At 44.4% G+C, this 23497-nt stretch overlaps 1 long non-coding RNA gene across 1 annotated transcript; it reads right to left on the bottom strand.

Annotated features, from left to right (window-relative positions):
* Positions 11367 to 23292, bottom strand: LOC110403287. The gene is made up of 4 exons (XR_002441606.1): positions 23206 to 23292; positions 15599 to 15666; positions 14116 to 14251; positions 11367 to 13725 (listed from the first exon to the last, which is right to left on the bottom strand). It is a non-coding gene; the product is annotated as an uncharacterized LOC110403287 (long non-coding RNA).

Below are 23497 nucleotides of genomic sequence, written 5' to 3'. Positions count from 1 at the left end.
CGAAGATTAGGCGCTTGGTTTGGTGTTAGATCTGCAACTATATAGGGAATTATGGAATAGAGCTCATGTGTCTATATTTGGGCCTTCCCAATAGCCAAGGCTCAGACTGTGCCATGCCTGGGGCCATGCAGCTGCCTTGGGGATGAGCATGTAAGGAAGCCCAAGATACAGGAGCACTGGTACTGGTTATCTTTTGCGTCTGGATCTTGCTTACTCCAGGGGCTCCCATTCAATACAGGACACTTCGGAGCAGCGTACCCTACATTTACTGCTTTGTCTTTGGAAAGTAATTGCTGGCTGGAACAAGCATTCCTTGCATTTAGAGGGTTCTCGGGTGAAGAAAGAGAAAAAAGAGAGGCAATCATTTTGTGTTATGTTTTACAATCAGAACAAGAAGACACAAAGCCTTCTAGCCCAAGCAGACAGAGCACCTGCACGTACCCTGCATGTTCAACTTTGTATATTCAGCCAGCATTTCAGCAAGCATTTTCTGTAATAGATTTCATTTTTACACAAAACTTGTAATCATTAATTTGAACCGCAGGGCTCAAGTTCACAGTGTCCGTAGGACTAGCTCATAACTCCAGGATAGCAAACCCTTCTCTTTTTGATCTCAAGATCAATAAGATCAGCTTCTTTGATGCCTGACCATTCCAAAACTCAACTATTCCTTCCTCAGCCTCACTTTATGCCAGGGTTCTCCCAGTGTTACTTAAAAACAAGATTAATACCTGCTTAGCAGCTGTTTCCATGACCAGGTAATCACAGCCGGTGGCTATAAATGCTCACATTGCCCAGAGGGTTACTGGGCAGCTTCTCACCTACATTGTAAACACACTCTCCTACGGAAATCCTACAAGCAGCTCAAACTTCATATCACTGCCATCTGAACATAGCACCTGTGGTTTGTGCACAGAAGAGCAATGGAGAGACCGAATACTTGTCACAGGGCCGGGCGCTAAGGCTTCCGTGTGCGCAGGGCCTAGCTGCCATCGTGCACACAGACAAAGCCTTCTCCTTAGGTGGAAACTGAAGTGCTGTTAACTCTCTCTTGAGATGCAGCACTTCCCAGAGAGTCCTGCTGATGCGAGGAGGTGCTCAAAGGCCTATTCCAAACGCCAATGTGAGCTCTGAGCAAGAAATCTCTCAGCTGCTGTGTCGCTGCCACTTCACCAGAACACCTCAGAGAACAGCAGGCCTCAGGGATTCAGCAGCTTTCCTTTTGCAATGAATTTAACTCAGGGCCTTTCATGTACGCATCACTAAGACCTGTAGAAGAAAGCTTAGAAGTTCTAATGAATAAGGCAAGGAAATTTAAAGGTTTGGGTATATAATTACTGTAGCAGCATGTGCTCTTTCTTGCACCACCATGAGATCTTCTATTAGGCATGGTGCAATACACCAAATAAATTACAGGTCACAAAACACAGTAATAAATCCTGCCCACATTAAATTACAAAGTAATTAAAACTGCTCCAGTGTTTACATTTGAAATTCACTAATGATATCAGAAAAAATTCTGATTACCGATGTATCCAAAGCAGCCTCTGTAGCATTTGACTACTGCTAACATGAAACTGCGATTTTTTTAGCAGGGCCAGACAAACAAAAGTACTCAGACATAAATACGCAGTAGGCACTTCCAAGGCTCTATAGAAGATCCTTCCCTGGGTAAATCCCCAATTCCATAAATCTACTAGTGAAATAATCTCACGCTTCAAGTTCACTCTGCAAAAACCCACCAAAATGGGCATTTTCATCTAATTAAGTTTCTGTGGAGCACCAGACAGTACTAGCAACGCTACTTACAGGCAACACGCTTTTCCATCTCTCAGTCCCATCTCCATCCTGGTTCAATCCAACAAGGTAATGACAGGAGAAACAGGGCAGCACCAGTGCTGCTCTGCTCAAGGGCATGGGTGGTGCCAGCCCTTGAACTTCTCCTGCTCCTTGCCAAGAAAAAAGAACAGACCATCAGCAGACAGGATGTCTCAATTCCCAAAAACCTTCCAGTCCAGAAAGTTGCAGCAATGCTGAAATAACAGGCAAGACAACGAATGCACTCCGACAAAACCTGACAAGACAATAGTGAAATACTCATTATTATCCCTGACTTATAGGGCAAGTCAAGTCTTTAGCCACCCTTGTATTGATATGCTCTTATAACTGATAGTGAATGGCATTCATCCTATTTCAGAGTAAAACATCTACTACTACTGATACACAGAAATTAAGCACCAGCTATCATTACACATATGGTAGATTTGATTACTCTACTGCTTCTCATGTCAGTCACTTGGCAGTAATCATGCATCCTCCTCTGAAATTGGGATGCAGCAATTAGGTACCTGTGTGAAACAATGATATTGCTCCATCCCATACTTGCACTCAGTGCAGTGCTGCCCAGTACATCACCAAGTCACTTCTAAAAAGCAGCTGACACCTCCTGGCAACCAATGAAAAATGTCCTATTTTGAAACAATTTTGCCTCTGCGTGATGTATGTGCTGTTTTTCCTTTCCTCTCAGTCTTCATTACTAGCAACATTTGCATGAAAAATAGCATCTTCAAACCTTCAAAAAGTTCATCCACTTCTGCTGCTGCTATTTTTTTCTTTGCACTTGAAGTCATAATCCTCTTTGTGTAGCTACAGCAGGATGCTGTGAAAATTCTTGTGGGAAGGAGAAAACACAGCCCTGATGAGTTCTCAGGAGGAAGCCAGGGTGCTAGTGCAGAAACCAAGCAGGCAGCTGCCAGCATCTAGCATGTTGCCACCACGTAAATATGACTCCTGAGCCTCCTTCCCTCTTCGCAGTCCTTCTGAACTTCTCAGTGACAGCAGAGCCCCATTGCACATCGCTACCACCCACCCTGGCTCATGCTGCCCCGCATATCCCCATGCTGCATCAGCAGCTGCTTCCTGCCCTGGGCTGTGTCTCCTGGCCAGGCACTGCTTGCTCCAATGGGGTTGTGCACGAGCAATGCTCCAGTGTTCTCTGGCACCAGGAGCAGCACATGTAAATAATAAGCAGGGGTGAACTGTAAAAAGCTGAACCATATGCTCATCTAACTCCTCTCCCAGTGTTTCTGCTATCCTTTAATCTCTAAATATCATGCCAGACAAAGACATTACATTAATGGTGAAAGAAGATGTAAGGGAGTCAGTCCAGTCACTTATACTTGCATAATGCTAATACACAAAACCAATCCTAGCATGGAGCTGGAGCATTTAACTTTGTAGGGAAAACATGGTTTCTGCAAGAACACAGCTGAGGAAATCTACCTCCACACAGAGGGAGTGAGAACCACCTACATGCGGGCAAAATTGGCCCGGAGCACTCTGAGTGGCACATGGACTCTGTGTTTGCCCTCAGCAGGGCCTCAAACTTCTCACAGCACAACCATTCCCATGCAGCTACAAAGCTTTGCTATCAGAGCATCACCGCAGCCATCCAATCTCTGCCCTCTGCTTTTTTTTTTTTTTTTTTTTTTTTTTTTACAGGATGCAATTACTCACATTGCGTTATGGCTCCAGAACAACGTGGGGGAAAGAGTCCACAGGAGCTACCGCATGCTGCAAATCCTCAAAGGCTCCTTTGGGCATCACGCTGTGCCTTTGGCTCTCTGCAGAGGAGCTTGCTGCTGAATGCCATGCTTTCCAGCCCTCCCACCTCCTTCTCAGGATTACTGTGATCGTCTGATTATTTCTTTCTATGCAGTGGACAAAAACATCAATCATTTTAACCAAATGTTTTAGGAAGTTAAGTTGAGCTTTCCAAAGGTGGTTATTTCTATGAAATATGTTGCTATTCATAGATTTAAATAGAGTCTGTTTTCCCTAAATGCCTGAACACAAGTTGAGAGCTCTTTCAGCTTCCACTGGTCACCTGCTTTACTTTTTATGTGGATGGTGGGCTGTATTCATCCAAGGAGCTCTGTAAAGTAGGAGGGAACACCTACACCTGATGGGAGCGAGAGCAGGCACCTCACACCCAGTAACAACAACAACTGAGGTTGGAACCCAGCTGCTGGAGAAAGGTGGGCAAGGATTAATGCACCAAAAACAAGGAGAGAAATGAGGGAGAATGAGATCTAGACATCTCTGTGAGGAGTAATTATCCCGGTAAGTTAACTCATCACCACCTGACAATTTATAAAACTTGCTTTAATGCAAGTAGCTTGGGTGGTGGGATATGAGCCTCCAGATCTCCCCATGCCTGCCTACTGAAGTTTTCTCCTCACTGGTTATTAATGTGATAAGCACAAAGGCAGAAAAGATGCTTCAAGCAAAATCAATGATTTTAAGATAAAACTTCAATGTAATTCAAACAGCCCGAGTCAAATGCCTGTAGTAAATTAAGTTTAAAATTTTAGCAAACTGCCAGGTAAAATTGGTGGTGTCTGACAAATTGAATTATGATAGTAATGCATCACTCACAAAAGTATTATTGATAGTGACAGGAAGATATTGAATTTAAATTATTCATTTTTATTGATTAAACTGTACATCTTCACCAAGAATGGGGCAAAATGTCTGGCAAACATTTGAGATTCATATTTTAGCTTCTGGAATAATAGCTGTCTATCCACCCATGCTGGGCTTTTGCATACTCTCCTGCCGTGGATCAAGTCAGCATTAAAACTTTGCACACAAAGAACTATTTACAAACATTTCCAGCAGAAAACACCCGCTGCAAAATGGGCTTTTCCTTTCCAGAGACCATTACAAAAGCTGTTTCTGTAAGGATGCACAGCACAGTGCCTAGCAGTGAGCAGCTTGGGGCAGGCACTTGGTGCAGGTGGGGCTCCGTGCCCAGCATCAGACAGGTCTGCCACCAGGTTCCTGGGACCTGGCTGAAGGTTAGGCCTCCCCACCATCCCACACAGCCACTCTGAACCTTCCTCCCCCGCCAGCAGCTGGGAGATCCCAAAACAAAATGAAAGGAGTAATTGCTTTCTGAGCCAGGAGGCTGATCCCAGCCACACAGAGAATACTGACCCCAAACAGCTCTAACATGTGTACATGGAGAAGAAAACTAATCAGGCAACAGAAAGTCAGGTCAGCTCCTATAACCAACATGCACCTCTCCCCTCACACCACTGCCTTTAAGAAGTCCTGGGGACTGCTGTTTCATTTAAGCTCCCTTGTTTCTTGGCCAGTATTTGGTGGTTTGCACCGTGTTGGCAAGGAACACCCAATGTGTAACAGGAAAAGAAATCTACATCAGTAAGGAAGGCAGAAGCAACAGAATGCATTTAAGAACATTACCTGGCCCAAAACTGAGCAACTGTCTTCTAAGGGAAGGAGCCTCTTGCATCCAAACATTTACCTTTCCTTACATTTTTCAGAGATTTTCAGCCATGGTAGCTTTCACACACCTGCAAAATCCCAAGCTTCTCCTACTATAGGGGAGGGAACGTCAGGCTGATGTGTTTGCGTTCTTAGTATTGATGCTTATCTGTGTGGTCTTAAGGGCTGCAGGAGAGTGCATAAAGACACACAGCGCTCTGGGTGACCCTCACACATGATGTAGGGCCGCAGAGGCAGTGGGGCACAGACTTTATCTCCCTGTAGCAATCCTCTGCACACCAGAGCACATACAATGCAGTCATGCTGTCAGCATACACGTACCAGGGAAACTACACATGGGCTGTGCCCATCACTAGCATGTTTATGTACATGAATATATATCAGACAAACTTCTCTGATCATCATGCATTTTCAAGGGATTTGTAGATGTTCTATTGTCTTTATCTATGTCCTGGGACACACAGCACAGTGGGCAAAGCAAGCTTGGAGAGCCAGCACTCCCCTTAGCCCCTGGATTTTTGTATGTTCAATTTCATCTTGCAGAAGAGGGTATTTATTCCTCCTCTGAAATGCCCAGAGGGAATGGAAATGTTGTGCAATTGCTCAGTGCCAGTGAAATGTTTCACCAGAGCACTAACACAGGAGCAGCACGTTTTATTATTTCCCTGGTACGCGGAACAAGATGGAGGTAAATAAGATTATATTAAAGAAAAGCTCTACAAAGTTAACAATCCAACTTGTTTAGATACTAGGCTGATGCACATATTTTTTCTAGAAAAAAAACTCTTTGCCTGCTGCCAGTTGACATTTTTATTTCTTTTACATGAAGAAAAAGCGTCTTTCAGAACAACAAAGTTCAGACTACTACCCAGATTATTTCTTTCTACATGAAATAAAAGGGAATTTGTTTTATATACTTGACCTTTGATAAACTACCATACAATAAATCCTTTTCATTTCCCTCTCCCTGCTGAATGTGTATTTGGGCAGTGTAAATACAGCACCCCTCAGCAGCTCTGAGAAGCTTCAACAAGAGACCGTGGAAAATTAGTTTGTTCCTAGCATTACTATGCCCTTGTTTAAAAGCCCTCTGTGATCCATCAGAAAAAATACATCAAATAAAAAAAAACCTCAGAGTTTAAATGATTCACAGCCACTCTGCCAAAGAGCAACAACTCCAAGCTGTTTCGATACCTCTTAACACCTTAATATCCAGTTTAAATGCCCACTTCTTAAATGTCCATCAATGTGGAATGTTCAGCCATTCAACAGAAAGATTCTGAATTGTGAAATCAAATAGCCCTGATTTCCTACTGATATTATACAACCCATCCATTTCACACCAAATATACAGTGGAAACCTAAGGGGAAGGCTTTGGATTAATCTCCAAAGGCCTAAAACATTGGAAGAGAAACGGGGACAAGATTTTTGGATTCCTTTTTAAACCCAGAAGCTAAACTCTACTTTGTGGGGAATCCTAAACGAAATCCAGGTTTCCCTTTACTGTTCTGCACATCCATCCTGTTATCATCCAGTGATCACCAGTGCCACAAACAAAGACAGCTCTCCAGCTCCTCAGCAAATAAGTGCTACACGGACAACCACAATTAAAGCACCATAAGCCAGCTGGGGGCAGCTCTCAGATGCAGCAGTGTCCAGCTGAGAATGTCCTCGTAGCCCAGCTGCATCTCTGCCCTTCCAGTTGCATCATCACACGCTGCTGAGAAGTTCCGCTGCTGGCACCCTGGGCTCGGGCAGGGAGATGAGGCTGCCTGTCAGTACTGGCTAATTATTTCTGCGCTGCTCCTCACCTTCTGCAGCACAAGCTGCCCAGCAACAGCAAGTCACGTATTCCTGTCTGCAGGGCCCAGTGCCTCTGATTCAGGGTAGAAGAACTCACAGTGCTTAACTGGCACACACACACACCCAGAGGGACCACGGCCGGGTAGTCCTCACCCCACCTTTCTGCTTCGCTTTCATCACTCTGCCTTGACACCTCACGTTCCTTTCATGTCGTCTGTGATTTCTACAGGGGTGATTTTTTCCCAGGGATTAAAGAATGACCTTCCATCACACAGAGCGATTTCCCAGGCAGCAGCAGATGCTCTGCTTTATGCTGTGTGCAAAGTTACTAAGAGCCACAGGTCTCTGCGCTCAGGGCTATACCTTCTCTGCCAAAATCCAGCACTGCTGTGTAACAGCTCACTGTCATTTCATCTGCAGGAAGACTGCAAGTGCTGCAGCCAACTGAGAATACCAGAGGAGAGCAGGGAGGACCGCTGCCTCTGCTGGGGTCGGTGAGCTGGAGGTAGGGCAAGGAAGGCCCAGCAAGATCTCCGCAAGCACCAGGAGGACACAGGAGAAAGAAGAACCCCAACAGGGGAAAAAGGGAAGAGAGACTCCAACCCAAAGCTTGCCAAAACCCAATCCCACATGGCAGCCTTCTCTTACAGGGCATCCCAGTATGCTGAGCCTGCAGCACATCTTCAAAACAATTTGGCAGCTATCAACTGGAAGAGAAGAAATAAAATTCTGGAGATTCCTGCTGGCCCCTTCAGAAGGAAATTGCTCTTGATTCCACACTGCACCAAAGGCCAGGGAATACCGAGAGCTGCTAAGAACAGAAACGACAGCTCATCTACTTCAGCAAATTCTCATGGATTTAGCTGAATGTTATTTGCAAATAACATCTATTTCTGAGGTTGTGGTGTTCAGCATCATTTCTCTTAATTATTTCTGACACTTGCCATATAATTTAGGGCCCCCAGTGACACTGAGAAATTAACTTAGTCTTCTTTAAAGAAAATGTGCCAAGTAGCAGAATTAAGTGCTGCACATTTTTATTACTGCACCCAGACCTCTGAAGTAATCAACCCAGTGCATGCAATGACATGGCAGGAATAATACTCAAGTGCCCACACGTGGGCTGAGGACATCCTTAAGCAGATTTTGCTCTCTGGTGTCCTTGTCTGAACTGCCAGAGGAGTGAACTGCTGAGCTTCCAAAAGGCTTCATCAGCCCATGCTGATAGAGAGCCGGTCCCAGCACGGTTTGTGTGATGGGCTTAAAGAAAGGAAAACATAACCATTTCCCTAAAACTCTCATTCCAAAATGCCTCAGTCCAGAGGCGTCCAAGTTCCAGCTGACCTGGAATACAAACTAAATGACAGCCCCACTCATCCTTCCCCCAGGATTTGTCCACACCTCCTATAACAATGGCTCCATTTGGTATTTTCTGACCCGTACAAGATCTCTCTGAATATGATCAGTAGCTTCAGACAAGAGTATCCATGATGTGTTTTGAAAAGTTAATGAAATCTGCCCACCAGGAAGGCTGAGGGATCATTGTCCTTCAGCTGTGTCATATTTACTCTTCGGGGCTATATCCTTTTCAAAGCAGTGCGTGGGCAGGAATAGCTCTTCTTCTGGCAGATGCCGGTACAAACTTACAATCCATGGGCAAATCGATAACAGGAGTTTGGTGCCACAGCCAGGAACTGGAATTTAACTCTCACCAGCTTCACATTCACTGAGCCCCCATCCACTCCCCTGGGTCTCTCCCTCTTCCAGCAACCTACCCAAAGCCAGCCTGGTGCAACACCCAGCTTTCTGCAGAGAAAAATAAAAGGTTGCTTCCTGAGCAGGGTTTCTTCACAGCAACCTGTGAACAAGTCCCACATCTCACCAGAGCTTAACTCCAGCTGGGCAGAAGCTTCTTTCCCTCCTCTTCCCACAGAATGCAATGGAGAGATGGTCACACAGAGGGCAAGAGTCTAAAATACACTCCCTGTTTGATTCTGCTGGCTCTGACTTCCTTATCTCCCTGTTTTACCTGCATCCTGCAAAGATTTTCACAAGCAGATTTGTATACAAATAGATGCCTGGGGAATGGTTGTTCTTCAGACACATTTAAATGGAAACAAGGCAACATTATGCACAGATCAGAGTCTCCATATCTCATTAGCACCTGTTATTGCTAAGCAGAAAACCGCAAATAGAGATGCACAGATGCAGCTCCTCCTCCAGGACCAGGGTGCTGCCATGCCACCATGCCAGTGAGTACAGTCCCCACACCCCATCTCACCATGGGGAGAGCTGCCCAGTGGCTGGGGCAAGGCAAGGAGGGGTATGATGGAAGTGCAGCCATTACAACTACAGCAACAGGCAGCTGCCACAGAAGAACAGCAGGTTCACAAGTGTGGTGGCATTCAGTCACTAAAATTTACCTTTTAGAAAAATACATTTTTTTTAAATTCCAGTCTTGCTGAGAAGCAAATCCCGTGTTAGCAGGCGGAGCAGCCCAGCAGGCTGCTAAGCAGGACTGCACTATCAGTCCTAGCATGTTATGAATAGACCAAGGACCTGCTTTATTCATCAGCCCACAGCCTTAAATACATTTCCACAAATAATCTCATCAACTAATAAATGATTTGCAAAAAGGTTAGAACTCATGAAGAAGAGAAGGGCTAAATTCACAGAATCTTATGAATGATTAGAGGACTGCGTTGGTCTGACAGCACTTGATGGCACTCAACAAGCAAATTGGCCACATTAAAATGGATGAAGTCACTGGCAAAGCAGAAGATCTGACAAAAGAACGAATGCTGAGAACTTTTCCCCTTTTCATGATTAACTTGATCATTTAACGTCCAGATCAAATGTAACCCATAAATGAGAGCCGTGACATGATTAAAATGGCCATGAAAAGTTTAAGGGCTGCTTAATTGTCATACAATTCAGCATAAGATTTAAGAGAAAAGTATCGTGCACAAGAGATGAGCATTAGGAGATGCATGGAGCAGGGGTTAGGCAGGCCTTTTAATCAGCATATCAGATCCTGGAGACAAAGACTTGGCACTGACACAAACGTGCAATAGCAGCTTTCTGAGAAGACAAGGACTAGAAAGCCCGTCTGTACCCACGTTTCTATTCAAGTCTGGTTTCTGCAACACCTGCAGCATTAAGGAGACAATTACTCACCGTTCCAATGTATTGGGAAAATTATCAAATGCAAAGCACCATGCAATCTTCATGTAGGAGACGGCAATAAACACCTCCAAAGCACAGGCAGCAGGCCAAAGAAGAGCGGAGATTTTAGCATTTTTAATTTACTGACTAGCAGGGAATGATATCATGGGTGTTTGACTGCAGACGGAATAGCTGCTTCAGTTCATTGGTATAACTGTCAGCACTGAATCCAGGCAGAGCGAAAAATGTGACACCTTTCAGCCAAACTTAATAGGAATATAAATGGGTTGAAAGAGAATTGCAATTGGGTCTACAAGAGAAACATCTAGGTGCTCAGGAAAAAATGACTTATTGTGATAACACAGTAAATGTGATATGAACCAATAACTCACAAAAGTAGTCACTGCTTAGGAGATAATTTTAAAATATATAGCTTTGCAGTTGTTTCAGAGTAGGTAGCGAATGTTTTTTAATACACTTGACAGGCGGTACTTTGTGGAGGCTCACAGAAATTTCACATTTCACACTCATTATCCTAAATAAATCATTAAATGTTGTGCTGCTTAGTTATCTAATGAGATAGCGCGTGCATATAAAACAAAAGGGCAGATTGGCCCTTCAGCACACCAGCAATTGTTCCCTCTTGCTTTGAGAGAAAGTTTAAGTTTGAATTATGTGAATCATATTAGGAACATATCTGAAAGTCAAAGCGGTAATTTTTTTTTCCTTCTGCAGAAGCTCTTGGTGCAGAGAAGTTGCTTCAAAGAAGGCGGCACTTCAGCTGGAAGAAAAGTCACGGCATCAGTCCTGCCTGAGCTCCGGCCTTCACACAGAAGGAGCTACAGCAGAGATGGTCCCCACTCACCTTTGGCGAAATTATTAAAATAAATAAAACCCTCCTGCTCTCTGACTCCTTCCCTAACCCATTCCAATGCTTTGCTAACAACTCCATTGCACCTTGCCAGATGGAAGCCTTTAAAAGTCATGTGCCAGGACCCAAAATCACTAGCTTCTGGTGTTTGTTTTTTTTTTTTAATAAATAAGAAAAGAGAAACAAAAAGCAACAGATATTTCTTGAGATCTTTCCACTACGTTTTCTAAATCCTGAAAGTTTACATTTCCCAGCCTTTCTGAGATATGATCGCTTCTTAACAGGAATTGTTAGCTCTTCATAATCACTCAGCTCCACATGCTGGAACTTGGGAAGCAGAAGCCAGCGTTGCTCCCAGCAACAATTTGTTTTGTTACAATCAGAGCGGAAGCAATGACTGCCTATCACCCTTCAGACAGCCCTCCCGCTTGTACTGTCCCATCCAGATGCTGTTGGCAGTGCAGGAGATGAGCACCTGGTGCCCATTTGGGCTCATTTTCTTCTGTTGTGACTGCTGGATGAAGAGAGGCGAGCTCAGTGGGCTCTTCGCATGGTGAGGGGAAGCACACCAAGATGACCACAGCTAAGACACACGGTCCTTTCCAGGCTATGATGCTAAACGGCAAAACCACTGCTGCAGCAGGCTCCTTCCCTCCTTGGAGCACAGTGATCCAGCAAGCATTTTTCTGGTCCTTTGCTCCATCTGCTGCTCAAATGTTAGATATGGAAAGGCCACAGCCCCTGGGCTGGAGCAAGGGTGCTGCTTGGAGCCTGCTGCTGCTGGGGCTCTTGCTGGCATCACCAGCCCAAGCTGAAGGAACAGTGTTTCTGTCCCAGCCTTGTGCGGCGTGGGCCTGATTTATCTGCCACTGGGCAGATCTCAACACAGTCAGAGCAAGCTTTAAACAAGCACCTAAAAACTCTCTTCTAACCAAACTAAAATAACAGAGCTCTTGTATGAAACTGTGCATAAATGGATACCAAACAGTAAGTCACAGCAATAAATAACAGCAAGAGAAGAAAAATAGGGATTCAAGTCAAGATGCTGGTTTATAACTCTGGAGGTAGAAAATCCAGCAGCTGTGTAGAAATAAGCAGTTTCCTGGAGGAGAGGACATTGTAATTTTCATCCGCTGTGCAGCAGTTTTCCTCAATGTTTCCCACACCACTTGTGCTCACCAGCTGCAGTCTCTCTCTGCCCCAAAACCAACACACTGGTGTTACATCCTCTTGTGACCAATTCAAGTTTGTAATGGTGCCCTGCTGCTAAGGACCCACAAGCAAAAGGACCAGGCAGCACCTGGCCCGCACCTTCAGCAGCAGAGGACGCCCACCAGGGCTCCTTAAGGGAAAAATCAGCAAGGAGTGCCAGGGAAGGATCTGCAGATCTTGTCATCATTAGTAACGTCAGACCCATTTCTGCCTTGTCTTTTCATGTTCAGGTTTCAGAAGAACATGGAAGAGCTGTGCTTGACAGATCCTCAGGTACCTTTGATAATCTGATCAAACCTAGCATCTACTTCCCGCTCTCCGGAATAAATGATCTTTGCAGCTCACATATACATCACATATTAGCATATGTAGCTGTTTGATATCTACTTGATATGCATCATTCTGTGCAGCTAACCCCCTACCTATTCCTCAGACACTATCTGTCCCAAGACTTCAAATATAGCCAAATCATCTCCCCATCTTGCTTATATTACAAAACAAATTAGAGATCCTGAAGTGAAGTGTGTTAATCTTGTAATTACCATGGTAATAATGAGGCAGTTTAATGATCTTGCTAATTCCCTTTTCAGCGAGACTGGATTTGGAAGATGCTCATACCCCATCTGCCCTTTTAATTCTGCTGAAAGCAGAGATTCCCTGTAAGTGAGAGTTGTGACTGTGCGTCAGCATCCCATCTCCATTCTCGTGTTTAAAAATTGCTGCAGGTCTGCCCAGAGGCCAAGCGTTACATCGCAACCAACGCCTATGTGGCTGCAGTCAGCAGCTATTCAGCTGTATAGTAATTCAGATGAGACTGCCAGAGGAAGCAAAAACCGAAATAAAACATCTACACGAGGACTACAATTCTGCATATCGATTGTCTGCAATAAAGGTCTTAAAATTATCAGCTGCAATGAGCTGCCCAAGAACTGCATCTGCCTCAGTGGCTGATCTCACCCTCCCAGTACTCAGTTACAAGCAAGGTGGGCCAAGTGCAGCTGTAGCAGGTAACATTTACCAACCATCCCAGTAGGGAATTCTAAATAGAAGCTGGCACCTGTGCCATCGGTTGCTGGAGGAGCACAAGAAGGGAACAAGAACAGATCTACTGAGGCAGCAGATGGGAAGGTCCTCCTCCCACCAGCATCTCCAGGGAGCAAAGTTGACTGGTCACCAACCCTGCTAACAGCAGTACTGAGGGTGGGCACACAAAACCAGGGGGCCGTGTTCAACCTGGGAGTAAAACAGCAAAGCTCCACCAGCCACAAAATAAAGCAACTTATCTTGAGGACTGACCCCAAAATCCAGCAACCTTTGCATCACGTCACACAGGCAAACGTCCCCACGCACATATGCTCCACCACTGCACGGAAGAGACAAAAACAGTAGTTATCTCTTATTGTAACCATATCTTAATCCTTAGTACCAACAGATATTGTTTCTAGCACATTTGACACGCTATGGAAATAATGAATAGTAATTAGAATTAATAGTTGCAAGCACCAGTGCAATTAACAGCAGCAGTGTTTAGCATGCCAATTATTTATGAACACAGGAATGCTGCGCTGGATCAACCCAAGGATTTAACTACCCCACTGCTCTGCTTCCAACTATTACCAGCAGTGAATGCCCAGAAAAACATACGTGAGAGCAAGGCAGGCATCAAGTGATCCTTCATCCTGTGACAACTCACAGCTCAGGCATTTCCCACGCCAGCCACACAACAAGCTCCATTTCTCTGACCAGAGCTCACCTCCGAACCTGTGCAGGGTGGGAGTCACAGGAAGGCACCCCAGGACTGGCTGCAGGGCTTGGCAATAAGCAGGAACATTCACCCAGCGGCAGCCACAAGCTCTGTTTGTGCTCTGCATCAAGCATCACAGCCTGTGCTGCAAAGGCCAAGCCCCATCAGATATAGGAAAGCACTACACATACCTTTATTTCTTGACTTGAGATACAACCCTTCCTTCAGTATCAATGCATGACCTCAAACCATCGCAGGGGTGAAATGCCCTACGAGCCAAAGCTGGCACTGTGCTGGAAAAAAGTGGCTCAGAAGCAAGATGGCTTTCACAATAGCCATGCAATAAATATACACCACTCTAAGTAGTCTCCGTAGCTGTACAGAACACTGCTGTGGTGGTGTTTAGCCATAAAAGGCAAAGGACGCCCTCAAGAGAACACTTGTAGGTGAACACCAGATTTTATGAATCCAAGCACTAAGGATGAAAAGCACAGCACGGCCGTGTTAGCACAGACACCCAGCCCTGGAGGGGGACTGGCCATGCTGCAGGCAGGCCAGGAGAAACCAACAACCACCCCCTGCACAGCTGCTCCAACACCCTGCACTGAGGGAGGTGGCCTGGTGGGGAGTGCTGCATGAAATACACACTGCTTTACGGACACACTGCACAGCAAGGAAGCATTCAGAGATGGAAAGCTTTCTCTTTTCTTGTTTGTTTTTTTTGAACAATTTGACAAGAACCACTCCAGAACAAGCTGCCGCATGTCAAGTGGCAGACTCAGTACTACGTTTCAAATAAAACAATTATTTCTCATTCTGCCTTCAAAATTACAAGCTTGTTGATTACCAGATAGGAGCCCTCACAGCCTCAGAAAGCCTCGTGTGATGAGACGTGCTGCTGCCAGGGAGAAAAGCAGCTGGGTCTTCACCAGCATCACACCACCCTCACCACATAGCAGGGCTGCAATTGAATCTATTCACATGCTATCAGTGTTTGGGGCCAACTACAGCAGAAACTGCTCGCCCTGTCTGAGCTGCAACATGGCTCAAGGCACACTAGTGAGAGCTGAAGGACCATCTTCAGTACCACTGGTGGTAAGTTTGGGGTGAAAACTTGAGAAAGATGGATTTAAAGCAGAACCAACAGTTAAAATGCAAGCTTGCTCTGGAAGGCCCCTGAACTGCCCGCTGCCTGGCCACAGTCCATCACCTGGCTTCACCCCGTGCCACATCACAACAGATCTCACCAGCGCCGATCAGAACACACAGCTGTGCTGATGTGAAAGAGAAACTAAGAAATGAAAAATTATGAGTGGAAATTGAATCTGCGAGACGAACGCTCAGTGATAGATTAGCATGTGCTGCATTTGCAAAAAATACATATAATACTTCAGCTTGTATTAAATATTGAAATTGCTGAGCTTTCCTTGGTGTTCTGCGTGTCTTGATATATTGTAAGCAAGCATATTTCATTAGCTGCATATATCCATACCTCTCTAATAACTTCCAAACTCCTGGACTCCTGTCATTTGGACTTGTATTTGAAGAGGCACTTGAGACCTATAAAAGAAAGCAGCAACAACAACAAAAACCAATACTAAAAGCAATGCACTTTCACTGCTTTTGTCAGTGGAAACTTTTCTCTGAGCTGTATAATTGAAAAGCAATGCAGTCTCACAAAATATTACAGGAGGTGAAGAACACTTCAGTGACAGACTTATAACCCACAAACCAAAACATAAAGCATTGCTTATCGCAGGTAATTGCACGCTTTGCATCCCATTTTAATCCTTTTGTTATCTTTTAAGCAAACTCCCTGTCCCAATTTTAGAGACAGGAAATAAGAAAAAACATTTGCATTCTTTTCTGAAGCATATTCATTATGCAGGGTAAAAGAAAATAAACCGGGTCTGCTGCAGAATACGTGATCTGCTCACGGTAGCTCCCCTTTTCCCAAGATACAACAAACCATCCCAATGCACTTGCTTTACTTCATTTTCATAAAGCTGCAACTGAGCTGTAGGCTCCTCAGTATCCCCTTACTTTGAGTTTGTTTTCCTCCTTCTTTTAATATTTTCCAAATTCAAACAAACACTAAGTCAGATCTTTCTGGTACAGAACAGGATGCTAGGAGGTAATTCAGGTACCTGTTAGAACAGGATTTTTTTTTTTCTTTTAAAACATCTCAATTTTGAATCTTTTTCAGAATGAAAAGGAACAATTTGAGTGGAGGAAGGAGGAGGATGGCTTAAAGTATTTTTCATCGTGTCTAGACTACTCTAAATAGCAATTATGATCAGTATTGTTAAACTGAGAATGGCTGAAAAATCCACAAGTGATTCATAAAAGTAATTGTGACCCCAATCTTAAAGCCTGATTCAGTCACCAAAGCCTTTAAGGGGAGGAACAAAGTATGGAGCCAACAGCCAGAGAGAGCCTCAGACCAACTCCTGCATAGGGCTTACCCATCTCATGGACATCAGTGCTGGTGACTACTCTTATCCTCATTTGTACCATAGAAATAGGTATCCATAGAAATTACTAAAGGGTGAGGATTTTGCATCCAAAGTGCATTGCACACAGGAAAAAAAGAAAAACCTCAAGAGCAGGAAGGCTGCCCATCAGTAAGCAGCCCTGTGTTGGGAGCGCCTGCTTGCTACTGGCTGTAGTTTTCATTTGGGATAAAAGCCCAAAGGTTTGGGTTCCTCGTGGCAGAATTCATCAGAAAGCAAGACTGTTTATATTGCAGCCTGCACAGATGTGTGGTCTTGCATCGGTCTGAGGATGACATTTGCTTTACAGTCATACATAAGCTTTCTCTTCTGTGATATCTTCCCTTTAGATGTCACAGGTAATCCACAGAAATGTGATTTTTGCTTAGAAAAAAAAAACAGAAAATGAATTCCCAGTACCTCAGTACTTGTGCATTTACCCACACCTTGAGCATCTGCATGGTGACTGCTGCAGCACATCCCATGGAAGCCAGTGGCACTCCTCATGCCCACCCACTGTTGCTGAAATCAAGCTGATTCTTTACATCTGGTTTCACCTTGTTTCTCAGGGTGACCCAGCTCCAACCTTATGAACACATTTAAGAAGAACTCACTTCCCCTCAATGAATGAAAACTGCGCTGGTTTAGTTATTTTCTACAAATGCAAGGGATAGGTAACACAAAACTTGCACAAAGTCAGCTCAGTTTGCTGACACCGCTTGAGGATTTTGTTCTTGCAAGGCTCCTGCCATAGCAAGATTTGCAAAGAACATTTGGTTAAGTGAATACCTGTTAAATACAATGCAGCAGACGTGTAATACAGTGCAACAGGCCTGAAGATGTAGTAAGGCCATACAGATAAACATCCACAGCATTAAACAAAAAATACAAGTTTCCCAACAAACCTCATGCCTCCAGACACCCGCTGTTTACTCTCAGAATTAATGGCAAGCTATCAGAAATGATAAGTGCAGACATCACCGTTAGGTTGTAGGCAATTTCTTGCTGCCTCCCAGCAGCAGGCAGGCAGACATCCCTGGTTGCACAGCACTGCCGCCCCGGAATGTGCCAGGATGGAGCCAGGCAGTGCAGCAAAACTGCAACCCAGCCTCAGCTGTGGGGATGTTTGAGGGACAGCACAGAGGAGGGTAAAGGACATTTAGTGCATCAGTCACTGATGAAGCACGAAGGATAGCACGAGGTCTAATGGAGTACATTGCAACACTGCCTTGGTGTCCAAAGAAACCGCAGCGGTGGGAGGATGGAACTTTAACCCTTGTGCTTCAAAGGCACGAAGCTCCCGCTGCTGAAGTGAAGAAGGGATGGCCCTGGGCTTCTTAGCAATACCTGATCTAGCACAATTTTTCCTCAAAAGAAGATAGAAAAATCACAGAAAACAGCAATGCACAAGCACAGCAGGGTTTGAAGCCACTGGTTTATAGAATTCAGGATTAACCAGGTTATTGAAGAGCTTGCTACTAGGGACTACTGCTTTCCAGTTGCTTCTCTGTTGCGTTCATTCATTCCAGACTTCTTAAACGTTTCCTGCACAAGACAGCAGATAGATTTTACACTCCTGGGCTACATTCTGTCCTAATTCACTCACAGTTTCCACTGCAATTCTCACAGGATAACCTCACAAGCACTCCAGACTAAAGCTGCCCACTCAGAATGCCAAGCGCGCTTCTGGCAGCCAACACCAGCAATAACAAGCACATGGGGACTCTGAAAAAGGCACAGAGCGCTGCTGATCCACGTCCCACTGCCCCATGCCCCTTCCCCAGCATCACCCCTCTACGCACAGCTGATTGCTCCCTGAAAGAGAAGCCTTTGTGTTCTCAACCAGGCATTTGTACAGCTGAAATAACACTAAGAAGCCAAGCACAGGGTCAGGAATCAACTGTTCCAGCTTCTTCCTCATTATAAACTGGTTGCATTTTCAATTGCTCCAGCAGTTGGAAATTGAAAGCCGTGAGTGAGCAAAGCAATTCCCACTGCAGCTGGATAAACCCTCCCTTCCCAATCTGTAACAGCTGTAACGAGATATGCGTGGAGAAATAATGTTGATCAAAATGGAATAATATTTAGAGCAGAATGTCAAGTTCACCACAACTAGATTTGCTCATGGAAGCATCTGCTCCATGCATTAGAATTTTCTAATAAACAGTTATGAAGATTGACACCTTGGAAGTAATTAAGTATTAAGTATTTTTAGGTAATTACTGCAGCAATAACATAAGACGTGCTCATTTTCAGAATGAGAAATTATCTGTAGCTCCCATTGCTGTGCCTCTTTTAATAATTCATAATAGTTTTGACACCGATGATTATTTTTGATTACTCCAGCTTTTCAACTTTCCAAACAAACTAATGGGAGTAAGAGAAACAGTTTACAGCCTGGGGGAAATCCCATCACCTCACTAGGCTGTCCAGGACTTCTTGGAGAGAACATGCAGAAGGCAGGATGAGAGTGCACTGACAAGGAGCAAGATATCCACGTGTAAACACTTATTGAAAAGCATTACTTCAGTGGCTTGAAAAATATCTTGTAGTGAGGTTTTGGCCTTTTTGGTTTTAGTTAAATGTAGACATTTGCTTTAATTTATTGTAAACAAAGCTAAATGTCAGGAACAAACGCACTATGAACTATATTTAAAAATAACTTTAAAATGAGAAATTCACTGGAACTATGCTCCTATAATCAGGCTTCAGCAGAAAAACACCCAATCAGCTCCATGCTGACTGACAGGACCATAATGACGGGACATTCTTAACATGGCTCTCCCAAGTCTTGCCTGCAGTGCCCACCTGCTGGGGGAGTGAGGCATCCTTCTGCAGCATGGTAGTGCTCATGGTCAGGACTTACAGCCCCTGCCCCACTCTGGCAGAGCCGCTCATTAGCAAAGCTCACATGGGGGGTACTCGTGTTTGGGATGGGTAGATGCATTCAGATGAATTCCCACTTTGTCTTCATTTATTCTCATTGCACCAAAGACAGGAATAACTAGCCCCCACACAGCCTCTGCCCAATTGCATTAACACTTGCTTACAATAGGCACCAAAGGAGAGAATAACTGCTTCTCATTTATTTTAAAGTGTTTCCTGGTTTGTTTTTTTAAAATGCACCATCTGTGCTTCCACCATGACACTCAGGCTGATGTTAATGAAACACAGCTCCTGCACTTTGGAGGCACAGCAGTGATTCTGTACCCCTGCAGCTCAGAGGCTGAGGGCAGCCCAGGACAGCCCCATCTCTGTGGTGGCCACAGCTCCGCAAAGCCCCCCACAGCACCCAGCCTCACCTGCAATAAAGACATAACACGGCCAAGGAGCTGCCAGTACCCATAGATCTGAAGCAACGGTTGGATTGAAACAGCTGGAATTGAGACACTCTCACGGAGAGTTCTTATGTTTGTTTTAACCAGCAGACTTTGGGATAAGTGTCTCTTCAAGCTCCCAAAGCTCTAATAACATTGCATTTCTCCTCAGCTCTATTTTTATTTGCATTGCTACCTTGGCATCTGCAAGACAAAGGCTTGGAAGCGCAGGATTAGGGCACAAGTTGACTCTTCACACAAATACATAAAACCTGCAACTAAACTGCACTTTGGAGAAGAATTGGAAGTTTTATTAGATCTCCGCTTGGTGCGCTTTACTAGCATGTACTCCAGGCAGGAACACAAAATGTTTATCCTGCTTAAGTGAGATGCAGAGGTAGTTGAATTCCAGACCAAGATCTCCAAGGACACACACTTAACACGCGAACACTTCTCTGCAGGAGGTAACTCAGATCACCCTAACAAGGCAGGAGATTAACTTCTCTTTACCTCAAACAGTATTCAGTTAAGCAACATCACGTTAAAAATACAAACAAAGCCAAATGACACCGCCTCGGCTAGCAAAAGCCCATTCATGTTGTGCAAAAATTACTCTTATTAAATAGTAATAACTTCATCTGTTCAGAAATGGCTTTCTTCTGGGGGAGTCGGGGAAGGAGGCAGCAGGGGGAAGAGGACAGGGTTTCAGTATCTACTTCTAAAGGTATTGTTCTGTTTCACTTTAGAGACATTACGATGTCATTTAAGAGACGAAAATCCACACCTAATGGTTTAAGTCTGCTTCTCCCCCTCATCCCCAAACTCCAACACATCTTACCCATAAGGTGAAGTGATGCCAGTTATCATGGGGGGGGGGGGAAGAGATAATAATGCTTCATGCCCAGATCAAAAATTAAATACATCCTGAAAAGATGAAATGTGGGAGTATTATGGATGCCACGTGCAAAGTTTTATTCCACGTTAAACATAAAACACAAGCCTACCATAAAGCTGGGGAGAGCCTGAGTTATGCCTGAAGAGGCTTTGGCCATATGTGGTGCAGCACACAGAAATTTCTTATTAGGCTGCTATGGCACCGTTCCATTTGTTAAATTATTTTATGTTAGTGAGAATGATTAGGTTTCTTGTGCAGTTATTGGGACCCGAAAGGCACCTTTATTTACCTCATTTATCACGTACAGGAGCGTTCAGCTGAAGTGTAGAGGTAAACAATTTTAAACAGCAGTACTCCTGCTGCAACACAGTCGTCTTGACCAGAGGAGCATTGGAAAAATGCAGATTTAAACTGCTCACATTACTGTTTTATCTGCATTTCAGTCTGAAGTACTAACTTATCACCAAGCTCAGCAATAAAGAAACTTGGAGAGGAAGGTATTAAATATTTATGCCTACGGTACCTTCCCTTACATGGTTTTGTCAAAATATTAATTGTAGAACAAAAGCACAAGAGTCCTAGCCACCAGAAATGGAAACAGCAATACTTAAAGTCAACGTGACAGTGCCACAACCAATTTAGTTCGCAGTGCTGAAAGAGTTCTTTGCTCAAGTTAAGCATGGGGAAGAAAATATCCTGAAAATGTGTACTGAAAATAATCATCAGTTGCTCTTAAATTGGAACCTGCTAGAATTGCTAAACTGCTTGCATCTTATGGGATAAAAATAATCCAGAGTCACACCTCCCTACCTTGCCTCCATGGTGATACTCTGAATCACTGCCATCGGTTGCCTCAGTACTCACCTCCAGTGATACCCACGTGGGGCACGCTTTCCCCACAGCTGAAACAAGGCCCCGGTGCATCACACATGGGTGCACACAAGCATCCTCACACCGGTCTGGGAAAAGGCTGAGCAAAGCTCTGCTCAGACCCTGTAAGATGTCAGCAGCACTTTGTAATGAAAATAGATTTGTTACTAAAGACTAAACATTACAGGATATGCTAAAAAAATAGTGTTAAATGACCTTTATCATTGTATTGCTTTGGAAACAAATATAGTGAAATACGTATTGGACATAAATAAGTTTATCCTAAGATAAGAAACGTTTATTAACTCTGGGGAGCTAGGTCGTTCTTTGCAAGTTATTAGGTATAGATGTAGGCAGCAGTAACACTCCACAGAAGCAAAAAAACTCACACAAATCCTGTATAGCTGGGGAGATTTTTTTTGTTAGCTACTGCTTTATGTAACTTGTATGCCTGTGAAAGAGGCAGCAGAAACCAGGGTAATGGGCGGAACGCACAAGGAAACCTGAACACGTCCTGCATGAACACCAGCAGCCACTTAGAAGCTTTTTTGGATTGGTTAAGAAGGACTTAAAAATGCAAAGGTAAGGGAGAGAAAGCTTGTTTCCTACTGCTCAGCTCCTGCCATGCTTAATAAAATAGAACTTCATGCATTCTTTTAAAATAAGAAAGGTACATCAAAAATAAATGAGCTCTTTCAACAAATTCTGCTAATGGAAACAGCCCACATGACTCCAGATCTGACCAAGTGAAAGGACAGCAGCAGACTGCCAGGCAGCATGCCACCTGCTCCAGGCCTCGACCCCCACGTGTCTTTGCTACAAAGCCTTTGCACCTCACCAGACTTGCACCTGGAGCATTAGAGACAAAAGGCCCCGGGGCAATTTTGGAGTCACCACCACTAGCCAGCTTATCACTGCAGAAGTTGGACATCAAAAGGCTAAGAAGTAGAGCTGTGCTTGTCATAGGAGATTTTCACCTACCCTGTCTTCCACTGACAAATGAGAGGCACTGGAAATCCAGGGAAAGGACTACCTCCAACGAGAGAACATCTGTGATTGCTCCTACTCAAAATACAGCCAGAAAGGAGGAAACCATTTTCTTTCTAGATACAGTTTTCCAGTACTTCAGAATGAGATTTCTTTATAGTTATTTTATAATCATTGGAACATTCTAATTAATTAGTTCATTCTGCATGTCTTCCTGTTTGTTCTCACTAATACTTGACCTCCATCATCTAATTTCACTTCAGTAACACAAAGTGTTTGAAGCTGAGTGGCTGTGAAGAGCACAACTCTGACAGTTTCCTTAAGGGAAAGGGTATACCATTAACTTTGCACCTCAGATACCAGAAAATCCACACAAGGGAGACATCAGAAATATCCGAACCAAGGAAAGTTTTCAAAATTACACATACAGAAGTGAAATTCAAGCGTGAAATACAAATTCACAGAAAACAAAGCTTTGTGACTGCAGTTCATTGTGGAAAAAACTGGTTACAAAATTAAAAATCCACATTAAACTCACCCAGCTGGTGAAGGGGCTCTCTGGCTGCGCAGCACTCCTCCTCAGGAAGCAGCCTAGCCCCAAGCAATGCTCTCCCTTCAGTGGCCAGCCCTTGTATGAGCCCAGGGTGGCTCCCCGCTGAGTCCACCCCTTCAGGTCGCTTGGGCAGCACAGCTGCAAACAATTTGCCTGTGCTCCCTGGGCAGCCACAGCCCTTCACCAGGTGCTCAATCACCAGTTCAAGCCTCTGAGCTAACAGTCCCCCTACAGATTCTTTTCAGCTTCACACACAGACAGGATGACATGTATACTC

The sequence above is a fragment of the Numida meleagris genome, chromosome 8, assembly GCF_002078875.1.
Source record: "Numida meleagris isolate 19003 breed g44 Domestic line chromosome 8, NumMel1.0, whole genome shotgun sequence".
Taxonomy (NCBI): Eukaryota; Metazoa; Chordata; class Aves; order Galliformes; family Numididae; genus Numida; species Numida meleagris.
This window is presented reverse-complemented; position numbering and strand designations above follow the sequence as displayed.